An 11,629-nucleotide genomic window follows, 5' to 3' on the forward strand; every position below is an offset into this window, starting at 1 on the left:
TCCTTGCACTGAGACACATGGGACATGTGCATTTATGCTACAGTTATGCCTTCATATGATTAACCTTCTCATAAATTCACTAAATCTCTCTCTCTCGCTCTCTCTGTGTCTCTCTCTCTGTCTGCTGATCCCGGGCGCTAACAGAGCTGTGGCCAGTAGTGTGCCTGTATCGATCCACTCTGGTTTCCCTCCACAACACACAGACCAGCTGCCCTTAAACTGCACACTAAACACATAACCTTAGGTGGCAGCTGAGCTCCTTGACATATCAATATACCCTATACTTTTCAGGGGGAGCGTGCACCACATACTTTTTTCAATCACGTTTTTTTCAATCAATTTGCGAGTTACTTTTTTAATTAACAATTGGAGATGTAACATTTATTTCCTGAGAGCCGTAAACGTCTAGCGGCGAGTTTCAAAATGTCTACATGGTGTGTTGCCTTTGCCTTGCAGATGAGCTCAAGAGATCTTGGTAAGAATCCTCCCCTGCATGCTCCCCTGCTGTTGTGTGTACTACGGGTGGTAAGGATAGGTAAGGCTAGAAGACTAAGCAGTGTTTTAAACAGATAACCCTTGCTGGACAAGCTGTGTGTGTATGTGACCCTGATTAGGTCTTGCCTTTTAGCCACGGTCAGGTGGATGTTTCTCCCCACCCTTCACCAGATGTAGCAGGTAGACTGGATAACTGGATGGATGGATGGATGGATGGATGGATGGGTGGGTGGATGGATGGATAAGTGGTCGGGTGGTAGTGGGAGGGACATATTTCCCCATACACACAGTCAGTAAGTAAGTCCTGATATTCTCCTGATATTCTCCTTATGGGCTGTATGTCTGAACAACATATCCTGATATTTGTACCCTGACATTTTCCTGAAAAAATACTACCTCTGAGGAGGTATGTAAACATTATCTCAAGTGGTTTGGGTGTCCAGAAAAGCACTACATAATGAAATTAATTGTTGTCATTATTATCATTATCATTATTTTGAATAGTCCTAATACTAATAATAAAAGTACTACTATTAATATTAACAACTTTAATTATATTTATTTTTTTACAACTTAAGAGTAAACCAATATCCACTAACCAGTGTCTCATTCATGCATCGGCCCGGATCCTGAAGAAGACAGTCCATACATTGGATGAAGACCAATGTATGCTTTTTATTCTGTACCACCCCAGCGGATCCCAACACGGCTGACCATCATTTCTGATGCAGATGGACTACATATCTTAGACCTGTTTGTGTTCGACTAACTGGAGTGCTGTTGGTTTTCTTTGACCTTTTTGCGACTGGACTCCAGCGTTCCCGAACGCTGCGCGGTGCTTAACGTTGGTGTTGGGATACATTTCACACCAGGAGGACCATAAGGGCTGCTGGGAGAGGAGAGGAATATTTGGAAGAGAGGAAGAGAGAGTGATAGCTCCGTGGGGAGGGAAGGGTGAGACCATCTGCTGTTGGCTGCCTGCTGCTCCCCCCTCCTCCTCCTCCTTTCTGCTCACTCCCCTCTCTCTCTCTCTCTCTCTCTCTCTCTCTCCATATCTCCCTCTTTGTCTCTTTTCCATCTCTCTCCATCTTTCTCTCCCCCCTTTTCCCCTTGGTGTGTGAATGTGCTTATTCTGTGAGGGTAACAGGGCTGAGGAAGATGCCGTGCACATTAGGGATCCCATTTGCACATATTTAACATAAAAGCAGATGTACGCGAGATAAGGCCCCTTTGTGGAAAAGCATGCTTCACACACACACACACACACACACACACACACACACACACACACACACACATGCACCACAAAAACCCATGTGGAGAAGAGCATTACTGAGGAGCGTTATTAAACGGTAGTTTCCTCTGAGTTATGCAAAGGAAGCCGACAGGTCTGCAAAAAACAACAGTTTGTGTCCATGCAATTTACACGCACGAGACGCTGTACAAATGCAGACATGGAGTGGTGGATACATATACACGAAACAACACACACACACACAAACACACGTATGCAGACACCCACACAGACACAGACACCCCCACAAACACATGCACACCTAAAAGACCGTCTGGGACGGTGTATTTCTAATGGATTCTGAAGATTCCAATTTCCCCTCTGCCACCAAAGACAGAAAACCCTGTGAGCTCAATTACCCCTGTCTGAGACACAGGAAAAGCAGACCCCACACACACGCACTCACACACACGCACACATCCACGCACACACACAGACACGCACACACACACATGCACTATCATGCACGCACACATGCACAAGCACATCCAGATGAGAAAGACACTGGCCCAAAACATGTCCGTGGTTCTCTGTCTGTATGTCTGTCTGTTTGTATATGTCTCTGTATTTCTCAAAAATGCACACACAAACAGACACAAACAGACACACACAAACCCACACACAGCCTTCTCCCACATATCTACAAATACACACTTCCCAACACACACCTACACACACTTAGACCCCCAACGCTAATTTGACACAATGGCCCGTGGAAGCTCAGGCGTAATAAGAAAATAACCGAAAGGTGAAGATAGTGTTTATCTTCTGTCAGATAATGGAAAGGGAGGGAGAGGGGGAACATACAGAGGGGGTCATGGGATGGGGGGCTACAGGGCGGATACACAAAGAGATAACGCGCTAAAGGTGGGGCAGTGGAGGCGGCGGGGGTCTGAGCGATAGCTGCGGCCCCGAGGAGATGCCGCCACAGTCAAAGGGGGGGGGGGGGGGGGGTGAGATTAAATATGGCATGTGACCAATGAAACGTGGAAAGCAGGAGGAAGAAGGAAGGAGTGATAACAGAGAGAGAGAGGGAGAGAGAGTTGAAGAGATACGCGGGACGACGCCTCTGAGCCCGAAGCCGCTCTTCCAGAAACCTTATTAAATTCCGCAATTAGCGGAACGTCTCGGACACCATAAATAGCTTTCACAAGCCCCCCCTCCCTCTCCTATCCCCTGCACAGTGTCAATCAGAAGACTGGGAATGGGAAGGTGGGGGTGGTTGGGGGGGGGGGGGGGGGGGGGGACAGTGGTGGAAGAGGCAGCGGTGGGGGACACACACACACAACAATTTAAATGATAGCGAGGGGAGCTGGCTTTGTCTGGCCAGCCTTTTAACGGGATAATTACTAGTCTATTCATTCACGCCCAGCCAGGACCATACATCAACCCCCGCGCCGCGGCCCCTCGGCTGCCCTGAGGAACGTCCTTAGCAGGATAAGCGGTGTGCACGTGCTGGTTTGTGTGTGTGTGTGTGTGTGTGTGTGTGTGTTAGCGTGTATTAGTGGGGGGGTTGAGTTAAGATAGGGATAACAGGTTGGGGGGAGGGAGATCCGAGTCGGGGTTACGGTTAGCCTTAGATCAGCTCACTGTCTCCTTGGCGAGCTGTTTGTCTTGGGTTCTCTCCCCAGGGCTCGAAGAGGCCGACCGCCCGACCGTCCAGAACCCACGGAGCAGGCCGTGCTTCTTCTCCTCTTCGTCTCCTCTTCGTCTCCTCTTCGTCTCCGCTTCAAGTTTGAGGCGGAGACGGACGTAGCATAGGCCGTGTGTTAGCACACGCCGAAGGACCTCGTGTGTGTGCGTGTGCGTGTGCGTGTGCGTGTGTGCACGTGCGTGTGTATGGCTAGGGGGTGGGGGGTTGTGCGAGCAGGAGCAAGACGGCAGGAGAAGGGGAGGTGAGAGGCATCTATTATTCAGCGCACCTCGACCCCTGCATACGCACGCCATTAAAAATAGGAAATCCATAGCGGAGACAAATGGCTTCTAAATGAAGCGCTACAGGAGGAGAGCGGAGATAGCATCCCCCGTGTCACATGCGCTTTAATTGTCTCCCGGGGCGATAAGAGGATTCATCAAATTCACCGTGCCAGCGTGGCCGTTAGGTGTGAGAGCCGGCGGCGGTGGCGCGGTGCGGTGGCGTGACCCAGGCCCTCTTTGCTCAAAGACGTGCGGCAAAAAGGCGGTCGCCACTCGAGAGACGCCCTTCCAACGCTCGTAAATCCCGCCGACGGAAAAACCCAAACGCACACGCCGAGTTGACTGTTATGGTTAGACGGAACCGCAGTTTGCGCCCGTGACCGTCAATGACTAACAGAAAAGGTGTGGGAACGGTGCTTGAGAGAGGGAGTCGCGCGAGCGCTAAGCTTAGGTAAGTGATTCGGGGGAAGAAGCTCGAGTCGTGGTCATTAAAGCGCTGTTAGCCGGTGAAACAGCGTTCCACCGCGGGTGACATCATGACAAACAACCAGACACTTGTTTATTCTGCACGGACGCTTCTGTTTAGGTTATTTTATTGTAGCAGTAATAATAGCACTTACACTGATGTCATAACTATCACCGCCTGTTTGTGCCCATGTTACTCCCTCTCTCTCGCCCCTCTCCCCGCTCAGTGGGCGAGTTACTGGGCTTCCAGCCATGAGAGGGACCTTTGACCTTTGCGAGTTGACGCCTGATTGGTTGGTGGGATGCTGACCCAGCTCGAGCCATGTGGTCCATTGGGGAACCCCCCCCCCCTACCCCTCCCCCTAAATAACAAACATGAACTATTTGTCAGCGCGGTGAATCCTTGCCACTGCAAAGGTTCCCGATTGTACTACGGCAGTGGGGGGACGTTGATGTATGATGATGCATTCATACACATTCAGATACAAGACATTAACCCATTGGCTTCCAGGCAGCCATTAATATAGAAATGCACGCACACACACACATATGGATACACACACGTATGGATACTCATGCAAACATAAACATACAATTGCTTGCAGGCACGAGCATGTGTGTGTCACAATATTAGTTGTTTATGTGTTGTCCTTTAGCATCAAAGCTCACTTATAATGCAGACTGACGCAAGAAGGTGAATGCTTGATTTAAGGATGTGCTAGTATAATTTAATTCATATGGAGTGACTTGTACATTTTGGTATGTGTTAGTGATAGATTTACCATCTTTAATACATGAACCCAGGGGCATTGTAAGTGTGGTTCAGAATGCATTGTAATTTTATTGTTGAAATGTATTCAATTAAAATGTATTCAATTTGAACCATGTTTATCGCCATTTTAATCCTCATCTCAAACACTTATGATGGCTGCTTGCAGAATTTGCGAATCCAGACGATAGATTATAACATCTTTAATGTGCAATAGGGTTCACCTCCTTGTCTTTCCTCAAGCCTTGAGGAGGTAGAGAATATATAATTCAGAGGGGAGATGGACGGAGACAAGCACAGACCGAGAAGGCATTTCCTCTGAAATCAGCTATCAGAGAAAGACCTTGTAGCTTGCATTTAGAGAGGATATGGTTTATGTATGCATGTGTGTGTATCTGTGTGTGTGTGTGTGTTTCTATGCGTGTATGCGTTTGTGTGTGTGTATGCGTGTGTGAATGAGTGTGTGTGTATGCTTGTATGAGTGTGTGCGTGTGTGTGCGTGCGTGTGTGTGCGTGCGTGTGTGTGTGTGTGTGTGATGGATGAATGGCAGTAGGCATGGCAGCTCATCTCCTCTCAGGCGGCTATGTGACAGAGAGAGATGTTACAGTGCACAGACAGCGGCACACACACAAGCCACTCTGGCAGGCAGGTGACACACACAAACACACACACACACACACAGACACACACATATACATACACGGACACACACACATTCATACGCACAACCGCACACAAGCACATATATGCCAACCCATACACGCGCGCACACGCACTCACACACACACACACTGTACGTGTGGGCAGCCACACGTAATTATGCAGATTTCAGAATTCACAGACACACAAGCAGCACGTGCATGTGCACATATGATGTAAACACAGTCCTGTGGATTGTGTACCCACACAAAACACCCACACAAACAGGCGTCCATGGAAACCCAGAAAGGCATACTTTGACATATGAACAACTCTGAAAGTACATGACAACCGAGGAGAACGGCCTCCTGGTTCTCACTAGCCCCCGAGCTTCTGTGAACTTGATGAGCCTGCTCCCGCCCCCCTCCTTCCTCAACCCCTCACCCTTATCATTCCACTTCCCCAGCCAGACCCTATGGTTAAAGGAAAGCTGTCTCTCTGTTTCTGCCTCTCCTGGCCCTACACGCTTCTACTGTCTCTCTGTCTCACTCTCTGTGTCTCCGTCTGTCTCCCTCACCCTCTCTCCCTCTCTCTCTCCCTCTCTCCCTCTGTCGCAGAGTAACGCCCTGAGCCTTGCAACATGTCATCCCCCCCCAGCCAGCCTCCACCCCCACCACCTCCACCACCTCCACCACCGATCCCTATTGTCTCAATCAATGGCGCCCTATGAATATTTCACACACTTCAGGCGGGCGGGTGGGCGGGCAGGCGGGCGGACGGGCGGGCAGGTACGGGGAGGAGAATGAGGAGAAATAGGGGAGAGGGTGGGTCCCCATACGCCCCCAGGGTAGGGCGGGATGGAGGAGGGATGGCGGGATGGAAGGCAGGGCAGCAGGGGTGGGGGATGTGTAGTGATTTAGACTGTCAGGGAGCCAGTGTATCGGAGGGATGGGGCTTTGCTTCCTGATGCCGACAGGGCCGATAACTCATTAGAGGAGGGAGACAGAGAGAGAGAGAGAGAGAGAGAGAGACAGCGACAGCGACAGCGACAGCGACAGTGTGTGTGTGTGTGTGTGTGTGTGTGTGTGTGTGTGTGTGTGTGTGTGTGTGTGTGTGTGTGTGTGTGTGTGTGTGTGTGTGTGTGGGGGGGGTATTTAAAAGTGTAAATGTGGTCCATCGTGAACAGGGAGGTGAGAGATGAGAGCCAAAAGCTCAGAACCACAGAAAGAAAGGTTTTCCTACTTTCCTCTCTTTCATCATACCTCCTCTCTCTCACTCGCTTGCTTTTTCCTGACCCTGCCCCCTTCTTATTACCCCCCTCCACCCCCAACCCCATCAGCTCCCCGTGTTCCCCCTCCCCCCTCCACCCCCCAACCCCATCAGCTCCCCTCCCCCCTCCACCCCCAACCCCATCAGCTCCCACAGCCCCCCTCCCCCCTCCACCCCCATCAGCTCCCACAGCCCCCCTCCCCCCTCCACCCCCATCAGCTCCCAACGCCCCCCTTTCCGTCAACGCACACTAAAAGACCCTCATCTCCATCCTCCTCTCCTCCAACCATCTCCTTCTTCTCACCTCCTTGTCTCCCTCTCTTCTCACCTCCTTGTCTCCCTCTCTTCTCACCTCCATCTCTCTCTCCCTCTCAACGCATCCCCGTCTCGTTTCCTTGCTCCATCACTTCCAGCCGCCTGCCCCTCTCTCTCTCTCTCTCTCTCTCTCTCTCTCTCTCTCTCTCTCTCTCTCTCTCTCTCTCTCTCTCTCTCTCTCTCTCTCTCTCTCTCTCTCTCTCTCTCTCTCTCTCTCTCTCTCTCTCTCTCTCTCTCTCTCTCTCCCTTCCTCTCCCCTCTCTCTCTCTCTCTCTCTCTCTCTCCCTTCCTCTCCCCTCTCTCTCCCTCCCCATCTGTCTTTCCTGCTGCAGTGCCCGTGCTGCCAGGCAGTATAAATCACATCTCTGGGCTCGGCTGCAATGGGCCTGAAAATAAAAAAGCATAAAAGTGTCGGGATGAGCTACGGGCAGGGTGGGTTGGGGGGGGGGGACGGTGCGTTGTGGTGGGGAGAGAATTCCTTTATGATGGGTTTAAATCCTCCCCCCCCCCCCCCATCCCCCTGCCTCACCCCCCACCACCCCCAAGCCATCTACACACACACACGCACAAACACACACACACACATACACACACGGCACTATAGGATTACACATTTTTACCATGTTAGCTCTCTCTCTCCATCTCTCTCTCTCTCTCTCTTACACCGACACACACTAATTTAATCGCACATAGTTCCTGTCGTCGCTCTCACCACCACACACAAACACGCACACACACGCAGAAGTCATCAAAGCCGACCGTGATCGGAATGAAGACGTATTCCCATGCTCTGTCTTTAAAAGATACAACCACGAAACTACCCTCTGTTCCATGGGATCGGCCCCCTTTTTGATGCTTTTTTTAATTGGAGACGAAAGAATGGAAGCAATGAGTTACTAAAGAAAGCAGAGGATTCTTACTTTGGCAATCTTTTGATACTCTCTTGTTAAATATGTAGCAATAAAAACCTTGGAACACGTGCGTATAACCGGGTTAGGTTGGGATAAACTGTTAAGGGCGGCAACCGTGACATTTGGGCATTGTCACAAAGCACAATACTGACGTGATGTAAGTCAATGCACCCGCTGTAATCAGTCTTGATCATTGATCTCATTTAGTTCATTTATTTTATTATCAAGACAAAACTGATCTGATAACCAACGCACGTTCCAAACCGATAACCTTCTGGAACTCAAAGCTTTGAGGGCCAACAACAAACATTGAGAAACTGAGACGTCTGCTTTGATCCGTGTGGTTTTGTAAAAACCACAGCAAAAGCTGGGATGACGCAGAGGTTATGCCATGGGCCTGTCATTATGCAGCACCACGTGTGCCTGCCTACATTCTTCTCTTTGACACCCGGGCCAGGGTTTTACAACGCTTGTCATCATAGATTACGACACAAGAAATAGCCGCATCATATCGGTAATTGTGGACAATTTACGACCACTCTAGTGTCCACCCATGTATCGCCCTGAGTAAATAAAGCAGTATAAAATGATTGAGTTGGCCCATAAGAAATTGAAAGGAACCACCAGGCAGAGATGTATTATAAAGGTTGTCCAAATGATTATGGGAATGAAGATGGAGGTGAATGAGGGGTCTGGTCAACGGGGCAACTCCATCACTGGCTTCAATCAACCTGGAGCTTTGCTTGAGCCCCTGTCTAATCTATGTCCCTGTGTGCACTTTGTCAATTCGGGGAGGGAGGAGGGCGGTTACCACGCACAGCAGGGAAACCAGCGGCATGTCTGCATGCATGATACACAAACAAACACACACACACCGACGCAGGAATGCATGCATAACACACACATACACAAACACACACACAGGAATATATGTCACACACAAACACATGCATTGTACACACCCACACACAGACTCACAGAGGGATGGATGGTTAGAGAGGAAACCACCCAGGGTGAGGCCTATTCACTCACAGTTGGGGGCCATCCTAAAGCTAATTACGCTTTGTTTGGCATTTTAACGGTATTGATCAAAACCAAAAATGCTTATCAGGCTACAAAAGGATAATCCTCAGGGACATACTGGTATGTGTGTGTGTGCATTTGTGTGGGCGGGCTGGTGCAAGCGTGTGTGTGTGTGAACGAGTGCGTTCCAGTGCCTATGTCCTCTGACACGTGCCTGCATGAGAGCTCTGCAGGAGTTAAAGTGTTGGCAAACGTCTGGAACGGTGTAAGATATTGGTGGTTGTGAAAAACTGCAATCCAATGCATTTAAGTTATTAATTGCCATCTCCCCTCCCGCTTACACCAGCCATCTAACACACACACACTCAGACACACACACACACACAAAGAGTTATCTGTGCGTATAAGATGATACATGCAGCCCATCAAAAAAAAAACGACATAAATGAAAGATACAAAGAGACAAGTGCGCACGCACGCGCACACTCACACACACACACAAATTAGCTCCTCTATGCCATTACTAAGCGCACAATACCCTGCTCTGATGAGCAAGCTCCCGTCGACCTTGGAACTCTGGAAAGACAATGCAAGGGGAGCCGAGCAACGGGAAGGGAGGGCCGATAAGCGGCCGGGAGGGATGGAGGGAGCGAAACAAAAGATGGAGGGGGGGGAGAGGGGTAAGGGGGGGGGCGGCAGAGGGGAGGTGAGGAGAGAGTTGATGAGCGGCACGGTGCAGGGGTAGGAGGGCAAATGCTCTATCCCCTCTTCCTCTCCCGCTCTCCTTCCCTTTTTTTGCTTCTTTCTTTCTCCACCCCTCTCCGTCTCGGCTCATCTCGAATGCAAATGTGGTTTCTAGCCGGCTCCTTTGTGCTGCGTATTGCGGCTCCATAGAGAAGCAATTACAACCGCTCCATTCACTCGTGGAGTTAGAGAGAGAGAGAGAGAGAGAGAGAGAGAAAAGTAGAGAGAGAGAGAGAGTGAGAGAGAGAGAGGCGGAGAGCCATGCATGGGTGGAGTTGAGTAATTAATAAAGAGATAGAAGGTTGAAAGGATGAGAAGGAGCATGAGCATGTACCTGTGGATGGGTCTTTGCTTTGGCAAAGGGTGTGTGGGTTCAAGTGAGCCGCAGGGGCGTGCTGCATGTGTTTACGTGTACACACCCACACAAAAACAGATAGAGCCCGGTCCTATCAAAGGTCAAAGGTGAGAGTTCAACACTCTTGCACTCCCAGCTCTGATCAATACACCATCGAGGAGAGCTTTTGTGCAGTGAGGGTCACTCGTTTGATGTGGCCGTTTGTTCTAGCATAAATCCTTTGACTTTTATAGTAAATAAAAATATATTGCTTTTCAAATACCCAGTCCACGCAAATGATATCCATTATTTGTTTGAGGTGATTTGATTCCTTTAATTTAAACAAATGTGGTGGGTCTGTGACATCAAGCGCCATTCTTCCTCATTCCCGCTGATAATTGGCCGCCGTGCAACGCAGTAACCTATCACATTCACAGTGGCCAGGCGGGACTGCAAAGCATGGTGGGAATTTTTATGGCCGTCATTTGGTCCTCTAATATGTCATCTCCATTAGCCGACTTTAACATCCACGGATAGATGGTTCAGTGACATTTATCTGTGCACAGGTCGTATTTTACTTTGAAATGGCTGTGCCTGCGTGTGTGCTTTGCTCAACACGTGTAAGTGTCTCTGTATATGTGTGTTTCCGTGTGTCTGTGAGTGTGTGGGTGTGTGCGTGTGCGTGAGAGAGTGTGTATGTGTGAATGTTAGTGTGTGTGGTGAGTGGTGAGAGAGAGGATGAGAGAGGCTAGCCCATTGACTTTTAATGATCTGCAACGCAATAGCACTTTAAATGCAATAATCACAAATACAATGCAAGCCGCCACCTCTGACCCATTGCTCGGCACGTCGGGTTAGAGAGAGGGAGAGGAGGCGGAGAGACAGAGGGACACGGAGAGAACCATGGTGGTGGTGGAGGTGGGGAGGGAGATAGAGGGAGAGAGATACAGTGTAAAAACAAGCAGCAGAGGTCAGGGCCCAAGAGAGGATGGGGGTTATGGATGTGAAGGTAAACAGAGGAGCAGAAGGTCCAAGATGGCTGGTGAAATATACTAAAGGTGTGAAGGAAAGCACAGGTTATTCAGGCTAATTGCTCCCATGGATTTTGCCATTGTGCTTTTGAAGGGTCAGGAAGGTGAAGCCTGTTTCTCTGGTGGCTTCTGGTGGGAGTCTAAATGAGCTAATAATTCAGAGACATAAAAGTGGATACCAATATTGGCAGCATCCTCGAATGCTGCTTCTTACATCGATGAAAAGAAAAAAATCGGAGAGAGTCCTGCAGTAAAATAACTGCACATGACATAGGGTTTCATAATTTTTTTCTGGGAAATATCTTTAAAAAATAATAATAAAAAACTTGCTACCGTTCATCAAAAATGCAAAGAATCAGCCCTGACATTTTATTTGTTGCCCATAGGCACGGCACGCAATCACCTGACCAGAGCTGGAGAAG

Source organism: Gadus macrocephalus, chromosome 22 (genome assembly GCF_031168955.1).
Source record: "Gadus macrocephalus chromosome 22, ASM3116895v1".
Classification (NCBI taxonomy): Eukaryota; Metazoa; Chordata; class Actinopteri; order Gadiformes; family Gadidae; genus Gadus; species Gadus macrocephalus.